Source organism: Rhipicephalus microplus, chromosome 9, assembly GCF_043290135.1.
Source record: "Rhipicephalus microplus isolate Deutch F79 chromosome 9, USDA_Rmic, whole genome shotgun sequence".
Taxonomy (NCBI): Eukaryota; Metazoa; Arthropoda; class Arachnida; order Ixodida; family Ixodidae; genus Rhipicephalus; species Rhipicephalus microplus.
In genome coordinates this window covers 45,405,029-45,424,114 of record NC_134708.1, presented here as the reverse complement: position 1 = coordinate 45,424,114, position 19,086 = coordinate 45,405,029, and the positions used below count along the sequence as shown (strand labels likewise).

General features: G+C 45.1%; 1 protein-coding gene across 1 annotated transcript in view; it reads right to left on the bottom strand.

Moving 5' to 3' along the window:
* Positions 1 to 12,031, bottom strand: part of LOC142771706 (uncharacterized) — a 35,478-nt gene extending 23,447 nt beyond the window's left edge. Inside the window, exons 1-3 of the mRNA XM_075873528.1 lie at positions 11,770 to 12,031; positions 5,231 to 5,350; positions 4,993 to 5,143 (exon numbers count right to left, since the gene is read on the bottom strand). The gene's annotated coding sequence lies outside the window, so the exon portion shown is untranslated. The remainder of the gene's footprint in view (positions 1 to 4,992; positions 5,144 to 5,230; positions 5,351 to 11,769) is intronic.
* Positions 12,032 to 19,086: the final 7,055 nt, after the last annotated feature.

The following is a 19,086-nucleotide window of genomic DNA, read 5'->3' as shown; positions in this document are numbered from 1 at the left end:
TCCAAATTTGAGTCTACACAAGTTATGCAGTCTACACAATCTACACAAGTTATGCAGAGCACTTAATCTGTTATTGATCAGAATGACTACGTGACTCTGCAAAAAATTATCAAAACCATTTCAGGGTTGAATGAGCTGCATTTGTGGTGATAGCACGTCAGCTAAGAAAGAACACATCTGCATAGGTGAAAAGATGATAATATTAGAACTGATAAGTTATTGTGATTACTTCCCCTTTGTCATCTGAGGTTGCTCAGACTGCCCAGTCATTGGAATATGAATTCCCAGTCAAAATGTGAATTCAGCTTCTGCCACCATCCTTCGTTTGAGCAGTGTCTTTGATGACTATGCACCAATGGCACAAAAAAAAAAACTCATTTATTCGTCTGTCAATCTAAAGCATAAAATCTTTGAAAGTAATTCAAAAAGTAAAAGCCATTTGGTTCCAAACAAGGAAATATTCATCAGCGAATGTTTTTATTGGTGGGCTTAGTTTAGCGAAAACCTACTTCACTTTTCAAAGGAATCTCTTCTAACTTTTTAACACTTTCTATGTTGTCACAGTAGCGTTTTCAGTCAATCTGCATAAAAAATCGCAACCTCGTAATTGAACCTGTTGCGAACGGTGATATTGAATTTCTCACTCTCTTCAAGTTGCACCCCGAGTAGAGCTGCCACCTTTCCCGAAAAAAAAAAAAATTGGCTTGTCAGCGGGGGGGTAACAAAGTTGAGGTTGTGTGGAAAATAAACAAAGTTCATGTTAAATCTTAGACATGCGATGACATTTATTGTACCCGCCTTCAACATCAACATAATATGTCCATGTACATACAAACACAGCACTGAGCGAATCAATTAGTTTCTGTTGGCAAGGGCACAAATATCATGAGTCTTACAATGTTTGCACTCAAAACGAGCGTTAATTTATTAAGTATGCTAAACAAAATATTTGGCTTCAATGTTTTAAGCAAACTAAAACATTGGGTGCTAAAACTCGTAGACACAGCCTTCATTTCCGACAGAAACTTGCAGAAAATGGTGAATTTAATGCGTTTTTCACAAAGCGCCACGCCTTGAACTAGCGTGCCTTCAACTTACTCGAACGGCCGTGCCTGGAACAGGCCTGCCAACAATGCCATTCCGTCGCCCGTACCCCCTTGCACAGTACTTGGTACTGTGCTGCCCATTGTCTTTCTCACCACACATGCTCTCAAAAAAGTGCAGTGTCAGTACGATTAGCCTCAGCCGCATTATGATATTTGACAACAAATTGGTGAGAAGCACATCGTGTTGAATAAAAAGAATTGACCCCACGCTGTTGTGCTCGGTATCCCTGCATATAACCTTGTTCTTGATATATTGTTTAGAATCCATGTTCTTACTTGTGCGTCCGGTCTTTTTACGAGTAACTAGATCAAGTTCCAGTTGTGGTAAGCAAGTGCATCCTGGGAAAACACCATTTACAGGATCATGTTGAAAAGGAAACTTGGTTTACGTTCCAAAAGAGATAAATGGGTTTCAGTGACAGGCACTTTAATTGAGTAACAGTTGGCGAATAGTGAAAGCCCGAGTCAAACATTTCAGCAAGTCAACATTCTTGTGAAAGTTGTCACGGATTACAAGTTAAGGGAATTAGCTACCCTTGCCCTCGCTCGCCTACTGTAGATCAGCTGACACACGAGATAGAGGATGCCTGTTGGTGCTCCCAGAAGCACTCATTCGTAAAAAAAAAATCATGCACCAGTGGATAGCACTTGCAGTACACGGCACATGACATGTACACATACAATAGGGACATATGGAACACCAATAACACTATAGACAGCTAAGAAGTGCTGGAAGTCATAATAGCAATGTTAAAAAAATAGGCAGTGAATAATCATTGCAGTCAAATCTGCATAATGAAATGTTCTATGATGTTTATTCACAAAGTAAGGGCCATTTCCTAGTCTTTAAGTATTTGCATGTCAGACTGAAGAGTTATGTGCACAGCACAATCTGCTACTTCTCAGCGAAAGTACTGAAGTGATTGTTCTGGCTCAGTAGTCATCTGCTTGACGGGGAACGCAGACAACAATGTTGGCGAATATTGTTTCTCCCACCTGTTGTGGGTTGCACACTGTATTTACAATTTTTCATGAAAAGAATCACGAGCTTTTCCAATTTACGAGGAGTTGTGCACAGTTCATGGATCAACTGTGAGGAGTAAAACAAGTGTCGTAACACGGCGTTAAGACTTCTGAAATGGCTGCACAAATGCATACAAATAAGAGTGGAGCACCACGCCAAGCATTCAGACCAACCAAACTGTTCAAGTGGACAGGCTATTGCAATAGATTGAGGACTAACAGTTACTCGTCTGTAAAACAAAGTTCTCCTTGTTGGCCTCGCTACAATTTGTACAATTGTAGCCCATATGCCCAGATATAACAAAGCTAGGTTCCAAAAATGCTTACCGACCAACTCAAACACTAAAAGACATTAGGTGGATGAGCGTTTCTGGACTGCTACCGAGAAAACAGGGATGATTTGTTTTCGCACACTGTTTGCACAAGTGACGACACTTCAAAGTGTACGCAATTGCAGAAACAACACAGTGGTGCCACCACTCCTTTTCACAAAAGCCGAAAAAAATTCAAGCAATTGTCTTACTCCAGTTAAAAAATGGCTACCATTTTCCAAATCAAAAAGGGAATTTTTAGTGGTTAATTTCATTAAATGTGGGCCACATTTACAGCTGACATATACTGTGAAACACTCACCACAGTAATAAGTACGATAAACATTGATGACGTCATAAATTCTCATCAGGAATCGGCTTCCTACATGACAACATGCATCCTTGCACCACAATCAGAACCAATGGGAAGATCAAATATTTTAGTAGGGAACACTAATTGCTCGCCCTACTGTGCTGTGCCAGCACTGTGAGATTATTTCTTCTTTCACTCGAAACAGTGGCTCTGGGTACGATTAGAAGACAGTGAGAAATTCACGATCACCGTTTACAACAGGGTCAATTACCAAGCGGCAATCTTTTATTCGGTTTGACTAAAGAAACTACTGCAACAGTACGAGAAGCACTAAGAAGTTAGCAGTGATTATGTAGAAAAGTGAAGTAGGTTTTTGCTAAACTAAGCCCACCAATAAAAACTTCTGCTAATGAATATTTACTTGCTTGTAACCAAATGGCCCTTATTTTTTGAATGATCTTCAAAGGTTTTATGCTTTGCATTGACAGATGAATAAATGAGTTTTTTTTTTACACTGCTCAAATAATGAACAACCGCAAAAGCTGAATTCACATTTTTATTCTTCACTACTTTCTAACTGTCTGCCTCACTCTTAACACGGGTATCATACAAAACTAGTCCTTTTGGCTACATATATCACACCATTATTGAGGAAATAGCTGTTAGTAGACTTTCGAATTATCAACATATACAAACACTGGCCAACTTTGACTATACCTACTGAGTGCACTCAGTCATTGTTGTGTTAAAAATTAACATACCTTTAAAAATCCCTAATTGTGCATCAGGTATTTTACATAGAACAAATAATATTACAGTAAAAGGTCGTTATTCGAACTCGGTTAAGTAAAAGCGCACAGACCTATGTATTTCTGTTCGGGGAAATCTCTCGACAATTTGAACACATTGGTCTCCACAACAGCTAATTCAAACTGGGAGCCCCTTGTTTTCGTTGGTGCTCGCACATGTCTGTCCAGAGTGATCACAAAATATTGCAAAAACAAACCAAAATAAATTAACTAGAGGAGGAAAACAACTGAACAGCAGCATTTCTCAGCAGATGAGATTTAGGACGCTGAACTAGAGCCCTTGGACAAGCTAGGAATGGTGGTCATGGAGTCACACTGGAATAAATGCAAGCAAATGCAAATTACTGATTACATCTAATTTTGATTGCGTTAACTCTGTCATGCAAACAAACATGTTTCGAAGCACAAATATTGACATACATTTAAACACTAAGGCTCACTGCTTGAGTGCATGTCGGTGCTTGTTTTTGGCGTACCATCAGCCTGATTACACCCACTGCAGGACAAAGGCCTCTCCCATGATAGGTTAATCAACTTGGTCCTGTGCTTCCTGCTGCCACGTTATACGTACACACTTTTTAATATCACTGGCCCACCTAACCTTCCATACTCACTTCACGCATTTTCCTTCTCTGTGAGTTCAATCGTTACCCTTAAGGACCAGCGGTTATTCAGCCTGCGTGCTACGTGCCCAGCCCATGTCCATTTCTTCTTCTTGATTTCAACTACAATATCCTTAACACCGATTTGTTCCCTGATCCACTCTGCTCTCTTCTAGTGTCGTAAGGTTACACGTATTATTTTCTTTTCCATCGCTCGCTGCATCGTCCTCAATTTAAGCTGAACCCTTTTTGCAAGTCTCCAGGTTTCTGCTCCGTAGGTAAGTGCGGGCAAGACCCAGCAGTTATATACCTTCTTCTTGAGGGTTAGTGACAGATTATCATTCATGATTTGAAAGTGCTTGCCGAATGCGATCTACCCATTCTCGTTCTTCCTTACTCTTTTAGGTATTTTACTCTGATGGTTTGGCTCTGTGATTGCTACCTCTGCAAAACATGTCTTGCTTAATGAAGGCTTGAGTTCTTGCGCGGTTTTTTTTTTAGATCCCAACATGCATGCGGTATCAGTAACTGTTTGAACACTACTATAGCTGTACCTACCACTGTCTTGCAACAGTCTTTACATTCACAGCAATCTATACAAAATGTGAAAAAGAAGTGCTTCTAAATATGCACTACTACAAGCCCATTCGTTACCTAGTTATATGTGATACTCTATGCAAATTTGACACGTAGAGTGAAGTACAGTATGTGCAGCCCATGACAAGCACTGTTAAAGAGTTTTGAAGCCTACAATTTCCTGTAAACTCAGTAATTCATAAAGAAAGAAACAACAATCTGTGCACCCAACTTTGTACAGATTGAACATACCGTACGCTTTCACTGTTTTTCAGTAAAAGGCTTCCGTTTGTCCAGCTGGCATATTGATGGCGCATAGGGTTGTCACTATGGCAACTGTATAGCTTCTTACGAATGGACGTGGGTAACTTGAAAATCAATAGTCTCTCTTTAGTCTAGTTTTCTGAGAAGAAAAAAAAAAAAATGAGCAGGGTAAAACATAAATGGTTGAACAAATTATGTTCAATAAATAAGGTGTCTTCAACCATACCTTGCGAGGATTTTGGCTCATGAGCTTGCTTTCAGTGATGACACATTCTCCGCTGACTTGAGGTAGGTTCTGAGTTGTGAGGTATCCAAGCGTACACTGATATGAGCAGTTCCTTGGAGGCTGCAGTTGGGTTGTAAGAAAAAAAAAGTTCTGATTACTCTGGTAGAAGCGTGAACGGATTTATGATGCATGACTAAAAAGAATGTATACGGGAACACAGAATAAGAAAGGTAGTGTGGACATAGCCCTGCTGTTTTTGTGAATTTGTCTTGTGTATGGCATTCCGATGAATTCGTTTTAGTGACGTTCTTCAGAGGACAAAGCTAGGTAATTCCCCAACTGCATGGACTATATAGTTCATGCAAATGTAGTATGCATCACTGCAAACTTACGAAAAATGTACAAATGCATATATGTACTGAAGATTCACTTGACTCTACTATGTATTGAATTTATGAGCATATATTGCAGCAGACTCATTTCGAGCAGAAACAAGTAGAACTTATGCGGTGATCTGTGCTACAAACTTTAGCAGTAAAGATATTTTTAGCGAATTTCACAACAATCTCAAACATTCACAAGGTGTGCATCTCATTAGCTGTATAAGTAGAAATAGTTTATGAAATGACAAAAACTGTAGCGCATACAAAAGAAAAGGGCCATGTTCAGATGCAAAACAGCGCATTTTCACTCAACGGCGAAGACGCCCACATTGTGCAAGATTACTCCGTCTTCGTAGGCGGTCTTCGCGCGATTTGCCGGCGTTGAATTTTCACGCTGGAGGCTGCGCAGACGGAGGTCGATGAAGCACAGCAGCTGACATGGTTCACAGCACGGAGAAAGGTGGTTCACAGCTTCTAGACACGTTCGCTTCGTCGTAGCGGCCCCTGAAGTCTGACTCACAAGCTCGCATTGATATATCAAAGCAGAATTGAAACGGAGCTTCGCAATGCGATCGACAAAAAGTACAGCAGCTAACTGCGGAAGATTTGAACAAGAAACGCAATCGATGCCAATGGGCTGCTGCTTTTCGAGTGTCAGGCAAGGAGATCCTCTGGAGTGGTAATCCTGGCCGCCACTATAGTGTACTAGAATTATACCACCACGAACAAGAGCAAGTGAAGCCGCCAGCAGCCATATTGCTAGAGGAAAAACAGGGTCGAACCACCATAGACCGCAAAGGAATACGCGCGTTGCATGCGTCGGTATGCAGTTCCACGATAAAAAAAAAAAAAAACGAGATGGAAACCAATTTTAGGTTACACCAGCAAATAAATACATCTCCTTGTTTAATAAACAAATTATTTCATGCACCCATTGTCAGCTGCACGCTTTCAGATCAATCTGTTGTCGAGGGATGCTTCGCATATCGAGCTTGCTGGCGCTATTGGGATACAAAAGGGTTGTAGGGATACAAAAGGTTCGGTATTGGGGTTTTAAGAAATGTGCTTGCAAATACGTGACATTTTCTGGCCTCTTTTATATATGTGCTTAGGTGTGTCGGCAGATTACCAGACAATATATTGTAACAGACTAGAAAAGGGTAGAGAGGAGAAGCAGAGGAAGACGAAGAGTCTTGGCACGATCGCAGTGTGCTGCCGCAAACGACCATCGTTCACCTCCTGTAAATAAAACCATCTTATCACAGCTCGCTGTTACAGTTGTGGTGGACGTGCTGGGTAATCGACACCCGAAGACGGAAGGTGAACCGCAAGTTCTTCGACGGAGCCGTCGCATTGCTGGACTTCCACCGAATCCATCTGGGCTGGACATGTCCCACAACGCAAATGAACACCGACCCCTCTGGACTCCTGCGCCGACCAGGTCGGCTCCACAACTGAGAGATGCTCGTCCCTTTGCCGGCAGACCAGATGAAGACGTCGAGGCTTGGCTCATCCATTACAAACGGGTGAGCGCCGCTAACAAATGGGATGCCGCTTCTCAGCTTTTGTACGTCGTGTTCTTTCTGACCGATACTGCATTAATGTGGTACGAGAATCGGGAGGAAACGCTAACGACGTGGGACAGATTTGTTTCTGAAATCAAAGAGCGTTTCGGCGACCCAACAACGATAAAAAAAAGAGCAGAACAGACGCTAATGCAACGCGCTCAAGTGCCAGGTGAAACTTGCACGACCTACATTGAGGAAGTCATAAAGCTATGTAGGACCATTGACTCCGGAATGTCTGAGGAAGACAAAGTCGGGCACATTCTAAAAGGAATCGCCGAGGATGTTTACAGTTTCCTCATCGCGAAAGACACCTTGACATCTGTCACCGATCTCATTCGTCATTGCCGCAATTTTGAGCAACTAAAGACGAGGCGCATCACGCCAAAGTTCGGCAGGCTGCCCAATGTGACGACCATCGCGAGCATAGACAGCAACCAGGCACTTGATCTTGCAACAACAATCCGGCAGATCGTACGTGAAGAACTCGGCCTGTACGCGCAAGTGGCAAACCGCCCAAGCACTCATCCTCCCTATCAGCCACCAGAGTTCGAGCGAAACGTTGCTTCATTCTCCTCGCACCGAGTGGCGGAGGGCTTTGAGGATTCTGATGCCACACCTCAGTATCAGCCACGTCTATACGATAGAAGCCCTGCCTATGACGCACGATCACGACGAGCACAGCCACATTCTTATACTCAGGGTTCTCAGCCGGACTACGTCCCGCTGCGGCAAGGACAGTACCAACCCTACTACCAAGATGTGACTTACGACGGATACAATGAATTCCAGAGAGTGGCAGAAACCCGTTCTTTGCGTGATAACGAACTTCCTCACCGACAGCAGCGGCCCAGGATTCGTTCCATTCAAGATAGTATAAACCGTGACCCTCCCGTGTGCTACAACTGTGGTTTCACTGGGCATATTGCTCGGTATTGCCGCCAACAACGGCGCCAATCACGAAGGACACCAGCCATGTCTTCGCCACCAAGACCCGGTGCTTCATATGACCAGCGGACAACGGACTTGCTTCCAAGGGACCGTTTTTTGTGCGAGACCAGACGCAATGATTCGCCAGCATCCGAGCGGAGTTTGACACCACCATCCAACCGTTCTCGTCGCTCGCCGTCTTCTCTGCGTCGTTCTTCTCCGCCGCCGGGAAACTAGCATCCGCGGCCAATGGAGGTGAGGTCGCCGGACGGTCTTTTCAAGATATACCTCTGCCTATTGTTATGATCAAAAACAAAGTGAATGTGTTGATTGATGGAATACCGACGATGGCGTTAGTTGACACTGGGGCGACTGTGTCTGTGATGAGCCTCGCCTTCAGAAACCGCTTAGGTCGCAAAGTTATGTTTTCATGGGACGATACAATCACCTTTCGTGGTGTAGGTGGCGAGTGGCTTAATCCTCTTGGTGTATGTGCTGTCAGTGTTTCATTGGCTGGAAAAGTATTTGTATCGGAATTTCTGGTTTTATCTCGTTGTTCGCACGATGTCATTCTTGGTATCGATTTCCTGGAACAATGCGGTGCTTCCGTTGACTGTGGTAGTGGGGAAATATCACTAAACAATTTGTTTCCACCGTCGCTTTCCGAAGAAGACTACCGTGGCGAAGACAGGAACACACTTAGTGTGATTGATGAAGTGATAGCACCATCTTGGTGCCTGACACCCGTTCAAGTCTCTTCCACAGCGGTTGATGATGCTTGTGTTGACCTCGTAGTGGGGCCTCTGCGCAAGAATTGTTTGAAGAAGGACATACTTGTGCCTTGTTCTGTTGTGTGCATGACGAAAGGAGTAGCAACATTGTGGGCGCTGAACTGTTCTGCCACGCCGGTTGTGCTTCCTCGCGGGATGAAGATAGCTCTCTTTGATGAAGCCTCATGCAACTCGATAGCAGCAATAGCTACGGACCTCCCCACCTCTTCCTCTGCTTGTGATATTCGCCATAATGAAGATCTAATGCTCACTATGATCAGCAAGACTCTCAGTACGACGGAACGGCAAGCGCTGGTGCAGGTCCTTTCCCGGCATGTTGCTGCTTTCGACTTCAAACATAGAGATGCACCCCTTCAGTTACCCTCGTTCCGCACTCGTCACAGAATAGACACTGGCTCTGCACACCCCATCCGCCAAAAGCCTTACCGAGTGTCATCCTCTGAGCGCAAAGTTATCACCGAACAAGTAAAGGACATGATGAACAAAGGGGTCGTGCAAGAGTCGTCCAGCCCGTGGGCAGCCCCGGTAATTCTTGTCAGGAAAAAGGATGGTTCCTGGAGATTCTGCGTAGATTACAGGCGTCTAAACACTGTGACGAAGAAAGATGTATATCCCTTACCACGGATTGATGACGTCATAGATTGCTTGCATGCCGCTTCCTATTTTTCAACGCTTGATTTACGGTCAGGTTATTGGCAAATACCTATGGAACCCAGCGACAAAGAAAAGACTGCTTTCATAACTCCGGATGGCTTATTTGAATTTAATGTCATGCCTTTTGGCCTTTGTAATGCTCCAGCCACCTTTGAAAGATTTATGGACACAGTATTACGTGGTCTAAAATGGGAGATATGCATGTGCTACCTTGACGATGTTGTGATCTTTGGCCGCACGTTTGAGGAACATAACAACCGTCTCAGTCTTGTTCTCGACTGCATCGAAAAAGCCGGGCTGGTTCTGAATTCTAAAAAATGTCGCTTTGGCGAACGTCAAACTCTCGTGCTGGGGCACTTGGTCGACAAGGATGGCGTCAGACCCGATCCTCGCAAGATAGAAGCAGTGAGCTCTTTTAAATCACCGCAGTCCGCACGAGAACTTCGCTCATTTGTCGGCCTATGCTCATATTTTCGTCGTTTTGTTCCACGATTTGCGGAGATCGTGTATCCGCTGACAAACGTCTTGCGACAGGATGCAACCTTCAACTGCACACCAAAGTGTGACGCCGTATTCTCACAACTTAAGTTTGTACTAACGTCAGCACCACTGTTGCGTCACATCGATCCATCTTGCCCGACTGAGGTCCACACGGACGCTAGTGGTATCAGTGTAGGCGCGGTGCTTGTACAACGTCACAATGGCGCAGGGCATGTCGTGGCATATGCCAGCCGTTGCCTGAGCAAATCAGAACGCAATTACACAGTTACGGAACAGGAATGTCTGGCAGCTGTTTGCGCTGTACAGAAGTTTCGTTGTTATCTTTACGGGAGGCCATTTAAGATAATTACCGATCACCATTCGTTATGCTGGCTGGTCGGTTTGCGTGACCCCTCTGGCCGCCTCGCACGCTGGGCGCTGCGACTTCAGGAATACGACTTTACGGTGTCGTACAAGAGTGGCCGTCGTCACGCTGACGCAGACTGCTTCTCCCGGATTCCTCTTGCGACTACTGACTGCGATGCTGAGAATTTTGACGACTGCCTTGCTGCTGTTACAAGCACGTTCCCCAACGCGGCTGATTTCCAGAGAGAACAACGCAACGATCTCAACTTGGATCCTCTTTTTGCCGCCGCACGTGCCTCCCAACACAGCGGTCGCTTTACGGTCCGAGACAAGTTGCTCTATAAAACTAACTACTCTAGACCTGGAGCACGTTTTCTTCTAGTTGTCCCCGAGAGCCTTCGCTCCGAAGTTCTACGTGCCATGCATGACGATGCGACGTCCGGTCACTTCGGCTTCATTAGAACGCTGAACCGCACGCAGGAACGCTTTTACTGGCCCAAGATGTACGAAACAACGAAGCGTTACGTCGCTAGCTGCGAGACGTGCCAACGTCACAAGCGCCCGGCCACCGCTACACCAGGTCCCCTTCAGCCATTAACACCACCCAGCACACCTTTTGAACAAGTAGGAATTGACATTATGGGTCCATTTCCGTTATCTAACAATAAGAAGCGTTGGATAATCGTCTGCGTCGATCATCTTACGCGGTATGCCGAAACCGCAGCTATTCCCTCTTCTACCGCGGCATCCGTGGCGGACTTCTTGCTTCACTCCGCGGTCCTTCGCCAAGGCCCACCGCGTGTTATTATCAGCGACCGTGGCCGCCAGTTCACTGCCGATGCCGTTGAAGAATTACTACGCATGTGCACGACACAGTTCCGTCATTCCACACCGTATCACCCACAGACGAATGGCCTCGTTGAACGGACAAACAGAACGCAGACCAACATGCTTGCCATGTACGTTTCTTCCAATCATAAAAATTGGGATGAAGTGCTGCCTTTTATCACGTACGCGTACAACACGGCAAAACATGAAACAACGAACTTCAGCCCATTTTATCTGTTGTACGCAAGGTTGCCACTAAGCCCTCTAGACACTTTCTTACCCTTCATTCTACACAATGACGACTCTGTATCAAACACCCTGTGCCTCGCGGAAGAAGCCCGTCGAATCGCTCGTCTTCGTACTCTGGCCTCTCAACGTCGTCGAAGGAACGATATGACGACCGTCACGAACCGGTTTTATTCGAAAAAGGTGACTTGGTGTTACTTTGGACACCGCAACGCAAGCGTGGATTGTGTCAAAAGCTTCTGTCACGATATTCGGGCCCATTTGTAGTTTTGGAGCGTCTAAGCCACCTCACTTACGTAATAGCTCGTCTTTTGTCCAATGGTCGACGATCAAGCAGAACGCAGCTCACTCACGTGGCTCGCCTGAAACCTTTCCACCCTCCTTGTGCATCATAACTCGCCCTACGGGCTTCGTCTGCTTGCGGGGGAGTGTAACAGACTAGAAAAGGGTAGAGAGGAGAAGCAGAGGAAGACGAAGAGTCTTGGCACGATCGCAGTGTGCTGCCGCAAACGACCATCGTTCACCTCCTGTAAATAAAACCATCTTATCACAGCTCGCTGTTACAATATATATATATATATATATATATATATATATATATATATATATATATATATATATATATATATATATATATATATATATATATATATATATATATATATATATATATATATATATATATATATATATATATATATATATATATATATATATATATATATATATATATATTGAAATTATTAAAGCTAAAGTTAGAAAAGACAGGCAGTGAAGTAAACTCGGAGTCACCAGTAACTTTTCTACAGTTATCGAATTCTGACCAATTCACAGGCGGAACAAAAACCGAAGTACCACTGTCGCGTGCAACCGACAAACTCCAGGAGACGTACCCCAAATGAACCGTTTATAGGAACAATTGCAGCGGCGTTTGTCATGCTTACTATTTATCAACTTCCGTTGGCGATGTGTGTTGCCATGGCAAGCGCAGCCTTCCGAGCCTAGAAACGATGTAGCTCGATGTTTATATAACACCACTTACTCATTTTGGCAACTTCGTCTATAGAAGTTTTGGTTTCGGTTTCGTCAGCAAGATAGAATGGATCTCAAAGGTACGTGTCTCATCTTGTTTTAGACGCAATTACTTATTCTTATTACTATAGTATATATTCTATTGAAGCTGCATTAAGGTGGTAGAAAGTAACAGGTTTTCGCAGATGCACTTGGAAAGCAGCAAAAATCGAAGGTGCACTGCCAGGCCACAGTCTGGTTGTCTGGCCCGTTCTGTCGAAGCAGCATTCTTCGAAGTAAAAAAAAAAAAAACAGAGGTGGTCACCGTCCGTAGCATTCCAACTATTTCTTCGAACAGCACGTTCCCAGGCAGAACGCAGCGCAGGCTTTTGGAAACCTGTAACACGAACAATCACGGTATGGAAGATTGCTCTCTACGTTTGCGAATTCCTCGATAAACATGCACCAAATGCGATATTCACTCGCCAGAAAAATATACATGCACGCCGTCAGTCTTGCCTTGTAAAACAACACCAGAACACTTGGAATTCAAAGGGCATTCAGACGTCCTACTGATTCTAATGTTTGATAAGTGCAGCCACAGACAGCAAGTTCTCCGTTCATAAACTTAAAACTCGGGGACGACGTCGTGTCAGAGAGCATTTAAAACTGCAAGTCACCTTCCATACAGCTATACGCATGTATTACACGCATGTGCACTTTTGGTATTGTCTCTAATTTAACAAAACACGCGAAAAAAACAAGCGATCTTCAGCGAACGAAGCAAGAATACTTACACGTGAAAAGTGATCTGAGGCGCATTCTTGATGCGATTTGTGCAGCCATACGCGACGCACGAAGTCACCATGGCTTTGTAAAATCTTTAACTGCTTTACAAAAGCATGTCACAGTCTCCAAACGCCACAGCGAGGGCGGAGCTATGGTGGCTAGCCCTGCATAGCGGAGCTACGAAGCGCATTTTGTCGTCTGCTTTCGTGTCTTTCCTTCTCTAATATGGCGGCGACCGGCGTCACTTATTGGGGCGCACCTCCACTCCAATGGAGGAAGGAAAAAAATATTTTCCTTCCTTCATGAAGACATAGTAGGTCCGTTCAATTTATCTGCACCAGTTGGAACTGGTTCACGCCTGAGCACGCGAAGTTCAGAAATTGTGCAGCGTGAGTTCAGCGTGCAGCACTGCACGACACCCGAAACGAATGACGATGTGCCGACAGGGTGCAGGCCTTATTTCTTTTCGCTGAATTTACCCCTGACCGATGGCGAATCGCACATGCGGACACTTTATAAGGTGCAAACATCTTGGAAAAACTCACCGCGATTGTAGAGGCTGGTACGGCGTATAAGACACCTACGATAAGTGCTGCATCGTCTGCTCAGCTGCACGCGCTGCTGCACCAAGCCGGCACCGTCAGTGTAGGAGGTGCAGGAAAATTGTGAAACAGTGCTGCACCTTTTGAAACGATTGGCAGGGTTCAGAGGTCGTCAATGTTGCACCGCTGAAACGAATGGCAAAGTGCAGCACCTCGTGACCTGATTCACGTGGTGCAGGCGGATCGAACGTCAGAATAATCCTGATACTTGAACTCAAACAATCACCGCTCTTGTTATGTCAGTAAAAATAAAACAAAAACTTGTTATTCAATTTTTATAAAAACGACGTTGTAACTACTTTTTGACATTTATTTATACATTCTGTAATAAAAAGTTTAGCCGTGTTGAGCGCCCCTAACAGAGAAAATGCACACTAACTTATCTGAGAACTAAAAGAGAAGTCAGTAGTTCCACTCAACGCGCAAAAGATGAAACTCGCTGAATGTATGGATGAATTGATATAGCTGTACCCTCTACATCGGGCGGTGGCAAACGCCACCAAGCTCTAGCACTTAGTGAACCAAAAACTAGATTTATTTATTTTTTCTTCAAATAGTGAGGCCGAGGACTCCCACCTCGCAGTGAAGGATCCAATCCTCACTTGCGCCTTGACTTTAGCACCCAATCAGATAACCTCCTTCTAGTTAATTCTACCCCCTTGAAGTCTATTTTGCTCTCCCTGTCCCTAAACCCCAGTGCTTTGAAAAACTCTGCGCCTTCATCCTAAGCTATAGGGTGAAGCCCTTTAAAAAAAATTATCAAGTGTTCGGCAGTTTCTTCTTCCTCTCCACATGCACTGCATTGTTTCTACCCCTTCGTATTTGGCCCGATATGTCTTGGTTCGCAGTACTCCCGTCCTGGCCTCAAAACCGTAGAGAACTACCCCGAGTATTATAATAGATCCTTTTTTGGCAACTTCCTGCTTAAAAGTTCGATAGATCTCTAGTGCATACTTCATGTCAGTCTCTGTTTCCTTCACTTTCTTCATATACAATAGTTCTTTTTGGTTTGGCCCCCTGCACTTTTCTAAGTATTATTCCGCCAATTTTCTGCATCACTTCCTCCATTTTGTATGAACATTCCTCGATCATGTACAAGTAGCTGAAAACCTTCCTAGCCCAACGCTCCTCCCCCATTTCTCTCCATTCCTCCTCAAATTGTATCTTGCTGCTAGCTCCCCTGCCCTTGAATGATGTCCATCACATGTCACAATGTACTCCCTGATTTGGTGTATGCCCGTGAGCTCCTAAAGCAAGCCTACCTATTCCGCGTTCTTTAATTAGTAATCTTGCTTGAACCTCTATTCTCATGCACAAGGCCGCATTGCCGAAAGTCAGACCAGGAACCATGGCACCTTTCCATATTCCTCCCACAACATCATACCTATTGTAATTCCACAGTGCCCTATTTTTCATCACTGCTGAATTCCTGTTACCTTTAGTCGCTACGTTTATTTCGTGTTCCCTCAGGTACTCGGTCCCATTGCTTATCCATACGCCCAGATATTTGTATTTATCTGTTATCTCAAGCGTGACCTCCTGTATTCTTAGCTCACTACCTTCGTTGTCTTTGAAAATCATGACTGCTGATTTTTACTTACTGAATCTGAAATCTTACATATCTCCCTCATTACCGCAGATGTCCATCAATCTCTGCAAATGCTCCTTGTTGTCGACCATTATCACTATACCATCTGCGTACATCAATGCTGGTAGTGCCTGTTCAACGAGTTTTCCTTGTTTGACTAAAGAGAGGTTGAAGCCCAGTCCACTTTCCACTAATTTGGCCTCTAATCATTGTAGGTACATCATGAATAATAAGGGTGACAGGGGACACCCGTGCCTAAGCCCCCGTTTTACCTCTGTGGGCTTGGATACCTGTTTTCCCCACTTTATAACTACCTTGTTACTTCTATAGATATCCTTTAAAAGATTAGTGACTCCCTCTTCCACACCTAGCGTGTCCAGTATTCCCCACCACACCTATTGAACCACGCTATCCAAAAATGCTAGCCACAGGGGCCTGTGTTTCTTTTCTGCTATTTCGATGCACTGCGTCAGTGTGAACAGATTGTCTTCCAACCTACTTTAAGAAGTGCGCTCAAATGAGCTCACTTGAGATAGCCAGTAGCAACAAAGGAAATAGAGGGGGAAAAATACGTGTTGCGCTATCTGCTACTTCCTGTCCGAAGAAACGCACCGCCTTGATCTTACACAGTCAGGCTGTAATCGCTATAATCAGAGCTGTGATCCAGCTGCGAACAGTTTACCGTGAGATGTGAATGGCGATAGCGACGTGCAATGAAGTGAAAGGAATCCCTGCAAAATTAGCACACATGCATGTTGGCACCCGAAGTGTACCCTCGCCAATGTGCATAACGCTGTCTCTGGCAATGGAAAAGAGGGAAAGCGATTGCTTCCAGCAAGATTGTTTGAGGGCGCTCCTTTCTTTTGCGGGTGTGAGCGCAGTTAAGTGTTATTTTTTTATACTTCGGGCACATTACTAATTCACAGAAAAAAAAATAGCCTGCAATTCATATGCGGTTGGAAATAGCAAAGTCAGATGTCATTTCAACATGTGCACATTTGCCTCATTGACATTTTGATATATAGGAAAGTAACTTCTTCAGTAACAAATGTAATTAGACTAAGTAGTTATGAATAATTACAAAAATTGTAGCAGCTATCAGTGTACTGGGAACGATATGGACTAGGTTTGTTTCTTGTAATGCCGTTCCTCCTTTTTGAATCCTGCTGCTTAATAACTGGGATGCCTTGTGGACGGATGGACGGACCACACACGACGACGAAAAAAGAGAGGAGGCTTAACGTACACAGGCTCCGCTATTTTGCTGCAAAAGGTCAGCCATTCTGTTTTCCGGCTCTCTGAATTTATTCAGGGGTTGCTTTCGAACACCTTGGGATTCCGTTCGACACGGACTCGAGGCTCTCTCAGTGGCCATTCGGCTGCAATTACCAGTCGTACTATAGGCCACCGGTTGCCGATTCCAACATGGGTGCCTCATACCCGCTCGGGTATGTTTGAGCCACAGGCCGTTTCTGTACAGCCTCCAATGGCAGGCAGTCACCCTGGTCCGGGGGATTCGCCTCGATCGAATGGTTCGACATTTTCGCCGGACGGGGACAGGCCGCTGCTCGATGTAGATTTGCAGATTGCGCCAGTTACTTCCGTTCCCGCAATCCCCGACGTTCCCGACATCCAGTTGCCTGCTGCAGCGGGTGTGGCGCAAAATGCAAGTCTGCCTGCCGAAAGTGGTCAAATGACGCAAGCTTCTTTTCACCTAGTGGTCGCACATCAGAAACAGATCCACGATATTTTATTCGATGGCTCATGCAAGGTACCTAATACCCATAGGTTCCAAATCATTGGTTTGCTCCGTTTGCTCCGGCAAATTATACATCAGCATGAGTGTGCTGATATCCGAGCAATTGCAGAAAACTAGGATGGGCGAATGGACAAACTTCGTCACCAGTTGGTCCTGTCGAGACATTCGGCTTCTCTCGGTGCGGCACTCTCGGCTCCTCGGCCTGTCCAAACGGCCGTGACTTATGCGGCGGCAGCCGCGCGGAGTACGGCGCGTCCTTCCGCGGTCCCGCCCGTTTGGCCTGAGACTTGTTCTCACCCTGTACTGCCATCGCACTGGTCTGAAATCGCTGACCAACACACAACGCACACCACCAGGCGAGAGCATGAACATATTATATTTTTAACCCCACTCATTCCGCCTACCAATCCTGCCAGTGAGGTCACGAAGATTATTAAGTCAAACATTGACCCTATTAGGGAAAACATTGGCGAACTGACTATCAGAAAGACACGTCATGGATTAACAATATTAACAAACGACCATAACGCTATTACTAGGTTAAAGAATGCACTTGAAAAGAACGCAATCACAAGCATGTCATTGTCAGTCCGATTGCCCCAAAAGCGAAAACCTCGCGTCAAACTCACTGGTGTAGACTCCGATATTCCAGCCACCAACGTCATCTCACAGCTAAACATGCGCAATGCGAACCTACATTTAGACCCGACCACATGCCGAGTGGCGGCATCGTACAAGGAGCGATCGGCCAACTTCACACATGTGCTCGAAGTGGATCCTTCCACCTGTCGCTCACTGCTTGCTCAGGAACGAGTTCTTCTCGGTTGGACAGCATGTAGCGTGAGTGAGGACTTTCATGTGCCATTGTTCACATATTGTGCAACGTACGGCCATAGAAGAAAGTCCTGTCCTGTCGCCAGCGAACCTGACAAAGTGGTGTGTACGAAGTGCACGGGTACACATCTTGGCGAAGCATGCGCTCTTAGAATGAACGATCCAGGAATTGTTTGCAACGAATGCCAAAAGGTCGCAAGACCTAGTTCTCATCCAACTGGACACGAAATGTGTCCTATATTACGTGTCCTATATTATAAAAATGTGTCCTATATTATAAAAAAGTACCACTCCGATGACCAATGCCGATTAAAAGTTAAAGTAGTCGCGTACACGCACAAAGACGCGTGAAAAAGCATTGTCAGGTGGCTCGGGGGTAGTGTGGCTTCATCCGTGACACATGAACAATGTCGGGCTGCTGGGAACATCGAGATCGCTGAGCTGTGTCTTCAAGTAGAATTTCGCAGTTGACACCTGTGAGGCGCCGTAGTACCTCTATATGGACCGAAGTAGCGGTGAAGTAACTTTTCCGAGTGGCCCCTTTTGCGAACGGGGATCCACAGCCAGACCAGATCACCGGGTTGGTAAATGACATGGCGATGACGGGAGTTGTACCTCTGCGAGTCGATTCGTTGTTGTTTTCGGATCCGCTTGAGTGCAAGCTGGCGGGCCGCGTCTGCGAGCCGGAGAAAGTCGTTCGCATCAGTAGTAATATCGGTCGTGTCAGGCAACAGCATGGCATCAAGCATTGTAATTGCTTCTCGGCCGTGAAGCAACCGGAATGGAGTGAAACCCGTAGTCTCTTGAACCGCAGTGTTGTAAGCGAACGTTACGTATGGCAAAATTGCATCCCAGTTCTTGTGATTACGGTCGACGTACATAGATAGCATGTCAGCGAGCGTCTTGTTTAATCTCTCCGTCAGACCGTTGGTTTGTGGATGGTATGCGGTTGTTTTGCGATGAGCTGTTCCACTAAGTCTCGTGACGTCTTGCATCAATTGGGCTGTAAAGGCTGTTCCACGGTCAGTGA